Source organism: Ochotona curzoniae, unplaced genomic scaffold (assembly GCF_017591425.1).
Source record: "Ochotona curzoniae isolate NIBS_2020 unplaced genomic scaffold, NIBS_Ocur_1.0 scaffold_4701, whole genome shotgun sequence".
In the NCBI taxonomy this organism is placed as follows: Eukaryota; Metazoa; Chordata; class Mammalia; order Lagomorpha; family Ochotonidae; genus Ochotona; species Ochotona curzoniae.
Genome location: NW_024467122.1, coordinates 6,519,517 through 6,532,504, shown reverse-complemented (window position 1 = coordinate 6,532,504; position 12,988 = coordinate 6,519,517).

The following is a 12,988-nucleotide window of genomic DNA, read 5'->3' as shown; positions in this document are numbered from 1 at the left end:
GATAAAGTATATTATGTCGTTATAAAGAGCCTACATGGTCATTTTCCTTCACGCTCAAGCATTTGCACTCGGATATATTCTCCTTCAAGAGTGCCTACGGAAGAAGGAATCACAGCCCACGCACCCTCCCCTCCCCTCCTTCACATCGGAACCCACCTACCAACCAAAGATCCCGACTGCCTAAGCGTCCTCGCGTGTGCCTCCTCCTCCCCCACTCTGTCTGATCACCGCCTCACTAACAGCTCGGAGCATTCTCTGAGGAGCTGCCTCCAGCCCAGCCAGGGCTGCTGAGCTGCGGCCGTAAAAGGCAAAAGAGTGAGCATTTCAGGCCTTGCAGAGTAGTGTGGTCTGTCGAAAGTCAGATGAATGCAGCCACAGACAACATGGGAGCCAATGCATGTGGCTCTTTTCCAATAAAACTTTATTTAGACAAGCAGGCTGTGGGCCAGTTTGGCCTTAAGCTGAAGTTGGTCCATCTCTAGTATATAGACAAAACAAACAAACAAACAAACCCCACCACAAAATGAATCACCTCCCAGCTCTTCCCAATAAGGTCTTGACAAATCGTCTTGCTGTTTTTCTAATGATTTGTTAGGTAATGCTGTGTGCACAAGGATTTCTAGATTTATTTCCAGAGCTGCCTTGAGACTCAGCCAGAGGTAGCCTGGAATACTCTTTTGCATTCACCATACTTTGTCCATTGAAAGCAATAATTAGGGTCCTTGTACTCATGCCTTCATTTCATAAAAACCACACGCTGGCCACCAAGGTTACACCCGTTGGCACGTCCTTTAGTGCCACTCACTTCACTTTTCTTCTCGTTGCACACGGTATAATTTTGTTTACCACATCAGGCACAGGAACAGCTTTCTCTCTCCACGGACATACCATCCGAGGAAGAAGTGAATGTTGGCTGTACTAAGTTGGGCTCAAAGGCCTCTGAATGGAAACTCAGAATAAACACAATTTCTCTGCTTCTTTTCTTTACTTTCCTGAAATTATTTGTCATTGTGGTGACACAGATAAGGCACTTCAGGAACCCAGCCATTCTGGATGTGGTCACCAAGTGCGGCTGCTCTGAAGTCTCAGGGAACAGTTGGTGAAGGAGCCCTGCCTTCTTTGCTCAGGCTGGCTTCGCCAAATCCTCCTCACTTTGGTAGCAGGAGGCACTGTTCTGCTTCCCGGGAGTGGGGAGGGGGTGCCAGGGTGGGTGCCTGTTGGGAAGGATGCTCTCCCCACAGATACAAGAAGCACAAACTGGGGAGTTGATGCAATAGCTCAGCTAGCTAATCCTCCTGCTGTAAGCGCCAGTATCCCATATGGGCACTGATTCATGTCTCAGCTGCTCCACTTCCTCTCTAGCTCCCTGCTGGAGGCCTGGGAAAGCAACGGAGGATAGGCCAAAGCCTTGGGGCCCTGCACCCACATGGGAGACCCAGAAGAGGCTCCTGGTTTCTGGCTTCAGATGGGCTTACTCCAGCTATTGTAGTCACTTTGGGGGTGAACTAGCAGACAGAATATCTTTGTCTCTTCTTTTCTCTGTAAATCTGTCTTTCCAATAAAATAAGTAAAATAAATAGATTTTTAAAATGAGTGCTTTTTTCTGTGGTGCTATGTGCTGTCTGGCGACCTACTAGTTATTTCAGTTATTCTGGGTTTTTGATTTACAATTAGACCTGAAAAAGTCTTCAGTGTAAAGAACTTGGTTTCAAGTTTCTGTCTGGGATATGAGAAACACAGGTTGTAGCCACCACATTGTGAAAAGAAAACAAACAAGGCAAGGCAGAGATGTGGTTGTGTTTCTGTGTGTAACAGCAGGATACTAGCATACTGTGTGAGCCCTGGTTCAAGTCCTGGCTGCTTCTCTTCCCTTCCAGTACCCTGCTCATGTGCCTGGGAAGAGGTGAAGGATGGCCCAGTTAATGGTGCCGTGTGCCACCTGGGAGAACCAATGGGCGTTCTAGCCTCCTGGCTTTGGTCTTTCCCACTTCCAGCACTGTGGCCACTGGGGAGTAAACCATCAAATGGATATCTCTCCAACTGCCTTTCAAGTAAAACATTTAAAAAAAATTAAAAAAGCTAAAAACAACACTGGCAAGAGAAGTTTGATGGATCCTACTGGCCTGGAGCTGGAAGCCTGGTGGGAAATCAGGGTTCATGGCCAAGGAAGATGTGGAGGAACAAGGCCAGGCAGCGCACCAGAGAGGATGCCCTTGGATGTGCACCAGAGACAACCTCTGAACTAATCAATAAGTAAGTAGGAAACATTTAAGACAAGAGCTGGAGTGACTCCCTGTGCTCCAGCAGCTTGCTTTCCAAAGTATGGGCCAGCCCCAGACCCTGAGGGTAAGAGACTGGGCAGGAGGCCAGAGGTTCGTCCACTGAGGTGCCATGATACCCTGCCCTGTGCCAGTGTGAGCACAGCGACCTGGGCATCTACAGCAACTGCCTGAGCATCCCCTTGTGCCAATGCAATCCAAAGGCCAGGAAGGTTTTGGTGGGAAGCCTTTTGTGTGCTAACAGGAGTACACTGCCTTCGTCTATACCCGCAGTGCACCGTGCAAGCTCGTGTCTTTGGAACCCTCCCAGTCCTATGAGCTTAGTGCCACTACAGTCTTTTTTCAAGATGAAGAAATTGTAGCAGGAGAAGGTTCAATTATTTGGAAGAGTTGCACACCTCATTAAGTGGCAGGGCTGGATTCTAACCAAAACCAATAGCTGCAAAGGGACAGTGAGAATGAAGACTGATCAGTATCAAGACAGGCAGAATGTGGGGAGACAAGAGAAACACAAACAGTCCCCAGGCCCCCCCCATAGCCCACATAACTCGATCTTGTTCCCCCTCGTGAGAATGGGAAAGCTGAACACCAGGGAGAGCTATAACCTGGGAAGCTGCCCCATACTAGTAGCTTGACAGAGCTAGGATCCAAACCTGGGTCTCTGGCTTGCAGCCTGTCCTTCCACCACTCCACTGGTGGCAGACTGGAGGGAAAAAGGAAGTCCCTTGGCCCTTACAGAGATGTCTAACGCTGTGGGTACTTATTCCCACTTAGAGGCAAACCAAGAGCTGGGTTGTAATCGTGGAAGGAGAAGGCAAGGATAGACTTGGAAAGGCCCAGTCGGGAACGGCAGCTGAGGTTCAGAGCCCAGTGTCACAGGCCTCCCACCACTGGGGACTCCAGGACATGCCTAAGACTTGGGAAAGAGACACTCTGAGGTTAGTGTTTTTTGTTTTGTTTGTTTTGTCATCCAGATGTGCCAGAGCTTTAAGAATTCCCAGAGATCAAGTTTCTTCATGGTCTGCCAGGAAGATCCCAGTGTAAGGCCATCATGGCCCTGTCACCCAGCCACCTGTTGGGGAGTGTGAATTGTTGCAAGCCAGCGTGCGCAAGCCTTCTGGGCAGAAGGGTTGAGTACCTTAACTAAGCCAGGCTGAAGGCAACAAGCAGTGCTCACGGATAAAGCAGCGTTTCACCAATGCTGAGGGTCAAAGCTGGCCAAATCAGTTTATTGGGAACGCCAAGGGCTGGAGCCGGAGGAAAATGAGAGCACAACGCAGGCCAAAAGTAGAATCAGGGGGCATGAAGAGGAGCCAAGCTGTCATGGGAGGGTGGATTTCATCTGTGTGTTACAGCAAAGGCAGGCGGCAAGCATGGATGAAATGATTTCTCAGTACTCAGGAGCGTGGCTTGTTACGCTGCTAGAAGCCCGCGTGGTTGTTCAAGGTTAGTATGGCCGTCTGTTCCTCAGTGGCCTTGAGGCTTATCTCAGTTTGGGTCAGTGCTGACCTTGGTGACTAATGGGCATGCACAAGCCAATGTCTCAACCCAACGGGAATCATTTCACCCAGTTGGTCAGCAGCCTGCGTCCAGTATCTTCATCCATAACCATCTTTGTGGCTCCTGTCTCCATGCTGCTGACCCAAGTGTGTATTTGTGAAAGATCTTTTTCTTAAAAAAAAGGTTTCTTTATGCCAGTGAGAAGGACAGGAGACTTGTTAAAGAAAAAAAAATTTTTTTTAAGATTTATTTTTCTTTATTGGAAAGGCAGATCTACAGCAAGAAGGAGAGACACAGAGAAAGAGCTTCTGTCTCCTGGTTCACTCCCCAAGTGGCCACAATGGTTGGACCTGAGCTGATACAAAGCCAGGAGCCAGAAGCCTCTTTTGGGTCTCCCATGTGGGTGCAGGGTCCCAATGTTCTGAATCATCCTAGACTGCTTTCCAAGGTCAGAAACAGGGAGCTGGAAGGGAAGTAGAGCAGCCAGAATTAGAACCTGTTCCCCTTTGGGATCCTGGCACATGCAAGGTGAGGACTTTTGCCACAAGGCTACCACACTGGACCCTATAAAAGATCTTAAAGAAAGAAGTTCAAGGAGCTATTGCTGTGGTGCAGTGGGTTAACTGTTGCCAACAACGACAGCATTCTATAATGGAAATCCTGTGGAGTTCCAGCTGCTCCACTTGCAATCTAGTTCCCTGTTAATGTGCCTGGGAAAGCAGCAGAACATGACCCAATTCCTTGGGCACCTGCACCCATGAGGGAGACCTGGTTGGAGTTCCAGGCTCCTGGCTTTGAGCTGGCCTGTTCCTAAGTGTTCCAACCATTTGGGGACTGAATCAGCAAACGGATGACCTCTCTGCCTCTTCTTCTCCCTGTAACTCTGGCTTTCGAATGAATGAAAGCATCTTAACAAACAGAGGAAGAAGGAAATGAGTTCGGGCTGGGTGGACATGGATTCCTTCATGTGTGATGCTACCATTCATTCCTAGAGCCTGGGGCTCCTCTGATCACAGAGCCAAGGAAGGGGGGTGTGTGGGGCACCCCCAGAAGTCGCACACATTTATCTTGTGTGGATCCCATGGTGTGAAAATGATTGCTAGCACCAGGAGCGGCTGGGGACCATCACCCAGCTGCGTGCCTGAGAAGGAGAGCAAGCCACTTCCCAGACAGGCTCCAGCTGGATCCCTGTGGCAATGTGGAATGTCGCCCTCTGTGGGAGGCAAGCCAGCAGCATCCTCACTGGCAACAGAAAAGGCCCAGTCAGATCCAGAGTGCGAGTCATCTCTCCTCGGGAAGTTGACTTTTGGTGCCATCTGGAGTTTCGCATCAGATAGAGGAAGAAGCAAGAGATGACAAAGGGCGCCTGGGGGACTGTGTCGATGTTTTTGCTTTCTCCCTGGCTTTAGAACACAGATAAAATGCTTACTTCAGCCATGGGTAAGGTGCTGCTCGGGATCCAGCATCTCACCTATGAGTGCCCAGGTTCAAGTCCCAGACACACCAGTTCTGATCCAGCTTCCTGCCAAGGCCCAACCCAGGTGGCAACAGATGATGGTTCAAGTATTTGTGCTCTTGACACCCACATGGGAAAGCCAGGTGAGGTTCTGGGCTCCTGGTCTCAGGCACTTGGGGAGTGAGCCAGAGGATGGGAAATCTGTTTCTTTCTCCCTGTCACTTTGCCTTGCACATAAATATGTTTTCATTTCTTTTATTATTTTATGACACAATCTCTGGAATTTCCCTTACCTCCTCCCTAAATCCCCCGGCTCCCCCTCCACACACACTGATTTCCCCTCTACTGTTACAATAGTATAGTTCCTCGTAAACAGTCCTAAGTCCATCATTGTGCCATTTAAGTGACACTGTGGGTATGGAAAATGTTAGAGAGGTCAGCAACCTATTGTCAAGATACATTTAACAGTTTCATTGGGAGTCCATTTTAGATCTGGAAGTAGAGATGCATACTGCGTTGTATCCTCACATCTGGATAGGACAGTCTCTATCACACAGTTACTATATATCTCCTTCAATGAAAAACCACAAAACAAAATAACAGGAAGAAAATAGAAACTTACAGGCCCAGCACAGTAGCCTAGCAGCTAAAGTCCTCACCTTGAATGCGCTGGAATCCCATATGAGCAACGGTTCTAATCCTGGCAGCCCCGCTTCCCATTCATCTCCCTGATTGTGGCCTGGGAAAACAGTTGAGGAAATCCCTGTACTCTCGAAGGAGACCCAGAGGAGGCTCCAGGCTCCTGGCTTTGGATCTCCTAAGCTCTATCTGTTGCAGCCACATGGGGAATGAATCAGTGGACAAAAGCTCTTCCTCTCTGTCTTTTCTCCTGTCTGTATAGCTGATTTGCTAATAAAAATAAATCTTAAAAAGTTAAACATCATGCTACTGAATGACTAATGTGTTGCTGAAGAAATGAAAAAGAAAACCAAGAACCTTCTTGCAGAAAATGATGCTATTGATCTTTGTTGTGAGATGTCTCTCCTGTAGCTAACAGATAGATGGGTTTTATTTTTTTTTTTTATCAAATCCACTAATCTATCATGTCTGATTGATTACTTTAATCTATTTATATTCAGGGTTAATATGGATAGGTGGCTATTTGGTCCTGTCATTTTAGCAATGGGTTGTTATTATTTGATTTAGTCTTCTATTGTCATTTTACTGGAATGTTCTTCACATTTGCCTTTGGTTTTGGTAGGTACTATTCCTTTTCTCTTTCAAGAGAACATCTGTGTCATTTACAAGACAGGTCTAGAAGAGGTATATTCTTTGAGCTTTCCTTTACTGTGGAAGAATTTTATTTCATTTTCAAAGACAGAGGAAAGCTTTGCTGGGCACATTATTCTGGACTGACAATTTTTTCCTTTTACAATCTGGAAACTATTGCTCCATTCTCTTCTGGTCTGTAGTGCTTCCTGTGAGAAGTCAGCTGTGCCTCTAATCGGAGTTTCTCTATATGTCAGTTGATTCTGTGTGTGTATGTGTCCACATTTAAAGATCTTTTCCTTATGTTCGACCGAAGAGAGTTTGATTATCATGTGTCGTGGTATCATTTTTGGTCAACTCTGTTGGGAGTTCTGTGTCCCTCCTGCATGTTGTTTACCAATTCTTTCTTATGGAAGTTTTCATTTATTATTTCATTGTGTATATCCTTAAACCCAGCTTCTCTTTCTGTGCCTCTTTCCACTGAATTTTTAATTTACTCCATTATGTCTTTCATTTCTAATAATTCTGCATGATTTTTTTCAGTGCTGCTAGTTCCTGTGTGATGTATTCCTTAAATTCCTGTGTATACTTCATGTTGCCAACAAGTTTTATAACAAGTTTTTAAAGTTCTTTATCCACCATTGCATCAATGTCTTCCTCAGTGAACTCTGAGGTTCACAAAGGTTTTTACTCCTTTGCAGGGGAGTCTTCAGTAATATTCATTGTGCCTCTGTCTCTTCTTTTGCTCTTGGTCATTGTACTTCTGGTTAGCAGATTCTTCTCCTTAGGGCAGATTTCTCAGCTGTGTCACCCACAGGTCTATAGTTTAATTTCACTTCTTGAATTTGGTACTGAGTTATCCGTTTATAGTCACTTGTGCCATTCCATCCAGCAAGTTTCAGACCTGGACTCTTGTGCCAGGCTTCCACCATGGTCTCTGTAGCCCAAGCTCCTAATTCACCATTCTATCTTCTGTGATCCCATACTGTGACTGCACCATTGTCTATACAACCTTATTCCTACTTCTGGTTCAAGCAGTTCCCAGGATTAGGGAGACACCAGGTATCCTAACTAACTAGGTTGTTGTTGGTGCTGATCTTGCCAGAATCTGCTGGCCACTAGGTCTGAGGGCAAACTGGACCTATTTTGACCCACAGGATGCCAGAGGTGGTACATATTTCCCTGTGGGACTAGTGCAATACACTGAGCTGGAAGTGAGTCAATTCCTAGCTTAGTGCATACACAGCTTGCTGTTATCCTTCCAGCCCCACAGCCTTTGCCTCACTAAACAAAATGGCACCTGATATGGCGCTTGAGGGGGTCTGGGCTGTGAAATCCATCCTATTCATGTACCACCTTCTTGGGGTTTGCTGCTCTATCTCTGCTCCTGATTGAACCAAACAAATCAGCAGGCCAGGCAGTTCTTTGCCTGAGTTCATCTCCTGAGCTCCTGCTGAGTTCCCCTTCCCACCTGGCCATTGGTAGAGCCCAGATTGCCACTCACTGACTGCCACTGGGGTATCTAGTCAATGGAACACCGCTTCCTTGTCTCCATTGCTTCTCGTGCTGATCCATATCCAGGTGCCCCTTTCCCATCAGCCTGTCCTCTTCCAGCCTGCAACCTGCCATTCGCTTCCACCCTGGCTAATGATTCTCTGTTTAAATGTGCCCTTACCTACTCCACTATCTTTCATAAATATATATATATATTTAAATTTTTTAGAGACTATTTGTTTTCTGTGGTGCCTGACTCATTAAATGCACAATAGAGTTATGAGAAGAGAACCAGAGAAGGGAAAGAGGTCAAAAGCAGATTGTGCTGGTACAGAAATTTATCTGAAGTTTCTGCTTTCTTCCCATTGGCCAAAACTTTTCTCAGGGTCATGTATAGCTGCAAGGGAGTCTGAGCAATGTACGTTTTACTCTAGGACCTCATACAGCCAATTAAAAACCAGGTATTTCATTACTATGGGAGAAGAAAGGGTATTGAGAACAATGAATAGTTCCAACCACATTCACCCACAGCCTGGACAAAGCTCCTTTTCGATTGCTGCTAAGTTCCCAGAGGAGTGGGCAAAATCCCTGCTTTAAATGATAACTCTGGGCTCTGAGACAAAGTCCATAGCCAGGACTATGGAGTGATGAGCACTTTATTATCTGTCCTACTGAGGCACAGTGGTCTCCCTCACCAAAGCATGCGCCACAAACAGACCTTGGGGCAGCCAGTTGACGGTGGTCCTGGAGTAACAAGACTTGGTGTTACTACTGCAGAATCTGAGTGGCCAGCATCCCAGTGCAGGCCATTGCCAGGGAGTGTGTGTGGTTCTTGGACATGGAGGCTCATGCTGCTGCCTGGGGCCTGCTTCCTAGACCTGCTTCAGAACTCTGGTCTGGACACCAGTTGTTCCACCTCAGGCACCCCTTCTTCCCTGGCCCTTCAGTCCTTGGGGACCCCACTCCCATTCCAAGCCTCATTGCTGCCTGACTAACCAGGCTGCATCGTGCCCCCTGCCCTCAATTTCTGGGCCCGGGGTTGTGGATTAAATCATGTGGCTCCCCACCAACCACCAATTCATACGCTGAAGTCCAAACCCCAGTACCTGTGATGTCCTTTGAGAATAAGGTCTGGAGTTGGCTCAATTTCTGATCCAACAGCATTAATGTGTTCACCAAAGGGAAAGCTGGACTCCAGCAGGTGCACGGGGTACCATAAGGTTGTGAGGAAGGCAGGCATGTCTCTGCAGTCCTGGGCCACCTGAAGCAGGTGTTCCCTCACACACAAGGAACGCACCCAGTCAGCACCTTGACCTCAGATGTCTGCTTTTGGGAACAGCAAGGTGACAGACACCTGGTGCGTAAGCCATGTGGGTAGAAACAAAGGCACCTAGTCTGGTTGCAGCTCCCCGGCAGGTTCTGAGCCAAGCCTTAACCTGACCACCCAGACCCCAGCCCTTGCCTCCCATTCCACCTCATCTCTCCCCTTTTTCAGGCCCACCCCTGTCATGCCTGCTCCACTCTGTCCTCCTCCTTCTGCCCCAAGTCTCCCTCCTTGAAACCACCAGGTAGAGTGTGGGACCAACCCACCTGGTACTGATCTCAATATCTCAGAGCCACACACATTCGGAATTCTCTTGTATCCTGAACACAGCCAGGCAATGGGCGCTTTGGAGAAAGCAAGCATCTCATTTTCAAGTTCATGCAGCTCAGTGCAGTTGTGGGGCAGCCTCTGGGCTGTCTAAGCGACACTGACAGTCACACTGAATAATTAGACTAGCTGGTTTCCCCTCCCCCCTAGGGTGGGTGGGGGAAGCATTTTTGCAGAAACAAAGCTGGAGCAGGGTCCTTAGCTTTCCTTTCTTCGGTACTTGCGGGCATCGCTAGTTGCAACAAAGCCACCTTGTTAACCTTGAACTTCCAAAGTGTTGAGCCGTCTGCACCAGACGTGACACTTGCTATACACAAAGTACTTTGTAGGACTGAAATAAGTGAGGCTCATGAGGGAGAAGCCTAGGAAACCAGAAAAACGACAAGGCAGGGTGCTAGCTGGATGCTACCCAGACACTGCAGAGGCCCACGCATCCCTCAAAACCCCTAAGAATGTTCATGCCCACAGAGCTTCCTTTGGGGTTCAGAAAGCATGGCCCCCACAGACCCAGGGTCCAGGAAAGAAATTCCCATTTATCAGCCACAGTGGGGGGGGGGGGTGGTGGAGGGAATATGGAGGAGTGGTCACCAGCACATGCCAGTGCCAGACGGCAAGAGTCTGCCCACCTCCCCATGGCTGAGCGAATGTGCTGTGGATAAAAGGATTGGTAGGGCAACCTGGCAATGAAAGAGAAGTCCCCGATACATAACTCCAGAACAACATCAGGAGGACAGGGGTCCCCCACTCTCTCGGCTGCCCACTGAACAATCCAGGGTGCTGGGCACCCCTTTGCAGCATCTGCCTCAAGAGAGTGGAGGTCAGAGGCAGCCGTGGGATTCCCCAGGAGCCACCACCTGGCCACAAGACTGTGGCAGGTTATGTGTTGGCCTCTTGACCACTCTTGCTTGGGAAGCCATGAGAGGTCTTCTCCTGGGGCTAGGGCCTGCACCTGTTTGGGGCATCCCAGTGAGGCTCTTCCTGTGCCCCTGTGAGTTGTGCAGGTCCACGGTTCCCAGCAGCATGCAGGCCTCAGCATTGGGGAGCCGGGCTTGGTACCCAGGCTGCTTCTATAAGCAGACAGGAAAGAGTGTGTGCCTGTGGTGTGGGTACACAGGAGAGTAGAGCCCAGAGCCACTGCAGAGGAAGAACCCAGGGCAGGGGACGCTGTTGGCGAGCCACAAATTCTGTTTGTTTTGTTTTAGATTTTCAGATGAATAATTCAGTGGCTATGCCAAGGTTGAAATATTTTTTGTTTCCAGTAAGATGTGCGAAAAGGAAATGAATTTTAATGAAATGTTTTGGTTTACTTTATCAGAGGCTTCCAGTGTAGTGGGATTCCCACGCCCTGAACAGATGTCAGCTGCTTTATCCTCCTGCCTGCAAAAGGCAGTGGAGAGCTGGGTGGTCTTTGCTCAGGCCTCCTGTCCCTCCCCCATCTCCTGGAGGGACACAGCCACCTGTGAGTACAGGGCTGGCCCAACTCAGAAGCCAAGTGAACAGCCTGGCCATCCAGGAAGCAGACAGTGGGCACACCTTTGCTGATGGCCCATCGCCTTCAAGGATGAGAGGGAGGCACCTGGGGCACAACCTGGAGCCGGTGCATCCTTGCCCACAGCCAAAACTGTCAGAGATGACCACTCCCAGGAAGTGCTGAAGCAACAAACAACTAAAAAAAAAAGACCTACAGGGAGGTGAAGGCAGTGTGGCCAGGTTTCTGAGGAAAAGGCAGCTCTGCCAGGCAGAGGGGGTGGCACAGATACCTGAGAAGCCACAAGAATGTGAGCTAACTTACAGCTGTGGATCTGGGATGTACTTCTGAGCAGAAGTTTCTGAACTAAGTCAACAACTCACAGAGCACAAGATTCCTTTCAATGGGATTCTGATGGGATTCCTCCCCATTCAAAAACACCTACCCGAATGAGTTGTCAGTGAAAGGAGCGAGGCCCTGAGCCCTTGCCCAATGTTTTGTTCTGTGCTAATGGAAAGGGAAGATAAGGCAAAGATATCCAAGTCTGCCTGCCCCGTTTATGAAAGTAGTTGTCACAGCAAACAGAAAACTACCTGCCATCAAACACTCTTTGCCTGCGTTCTTGGCTGTACCCCCGGGGGCATCTTGTCCAACTACGCAAGCAGATCACTTTAAAAAGGCAGAGACACTGGAGAAAGACCTCCGCCCTGGCCCAGCCCGAGTGAGCATTTGTTAGCTCAACCAGCAGATGGATTCTCTCCTCTCCCTCTTTCATCTCAAATAAATCAATTCAAGTTTAAAAATGAATTATTAAAAAAAATGCGTCTTTAACATAATCCTAAAAGGCCATACAGGTTCCTGGTTGATTCTGACCTCCCTCTCCTAGATGCTGTCCACACTGCCCTTGCTGTTTGACCAAGTGACCTCTGTTGATCTCTCAGATCCTGGCCCCAGAGCCTGCCTGTGCCCACAGCACACCAGTGACGCCCAGGGCTGTTGTGGGGGAGGGAGTGACCTGCAGAGTCACTACTCCCAGGCATGGGCTACCTGTGCTTTGAGGAAAATGTCCTACAATTGAGCCTGAAGCAATGGTTCAATTAGCTAATCCTCTACCTCCAAGCATCAGGATTCCATATGGACCCTGGTTCAAGTCCTGGCTGCTCCACTTCCAATCCAGTTCCCTGCTTGTGACCTAGAAAAACAGCAGAGGATTGCTCAAAACTGTTGGGACCCTGAACCCACATGAGAGGCCCTGAAGAAGCTCTTAATCTGGCCATTGTGGCCACTTGGGGAGTGGATCAGTGGATGGAAGATCTTTCTTTCTGTATCTCCTTTTCTCTGTAAATCTGCCTTTCCAATAAAAATAAAATGAATTAGTGCCCAGCACAATAGCCTAGAGGATAAAGTCCTTGCCTTGCATGCGCCACGATCCCATATGGGCAATGGTTCTGGTCCTGGTGACCCCGCTTTCCATCCAGCTCCCTGCTTACGGCCTGGGAAAGCAGTCGACTTGGGACCCTGCACCCATGTGGGAGACCCAGAAGAGGCTCTGGGCTCCTGGCTTTGGATCAACTCAGCCCCAGCCATTGCAGCCACTTGGGGAGTGAATCAATGGGTGAAAGATCTTCCTCTCTGTCCCTCTTCCTCTCTGTATATCTAATTTTCCATTAAAAATAAAATAAAATCTAAAAAAAATTAAATGAAAATAGAATGAATTGAAAAAAGAAAATCCTAAAAACCATGGAACGGTGCACTTTAAAGGTAAATATGTGCAAATTACACTCAATTTTTTTTAAATTTCTTTGAGTGGCACCAAGACAGAAACAGATCAATCCCCCATGCCCTGGTTTGCTTCTTGGAGCCAAAGCTGG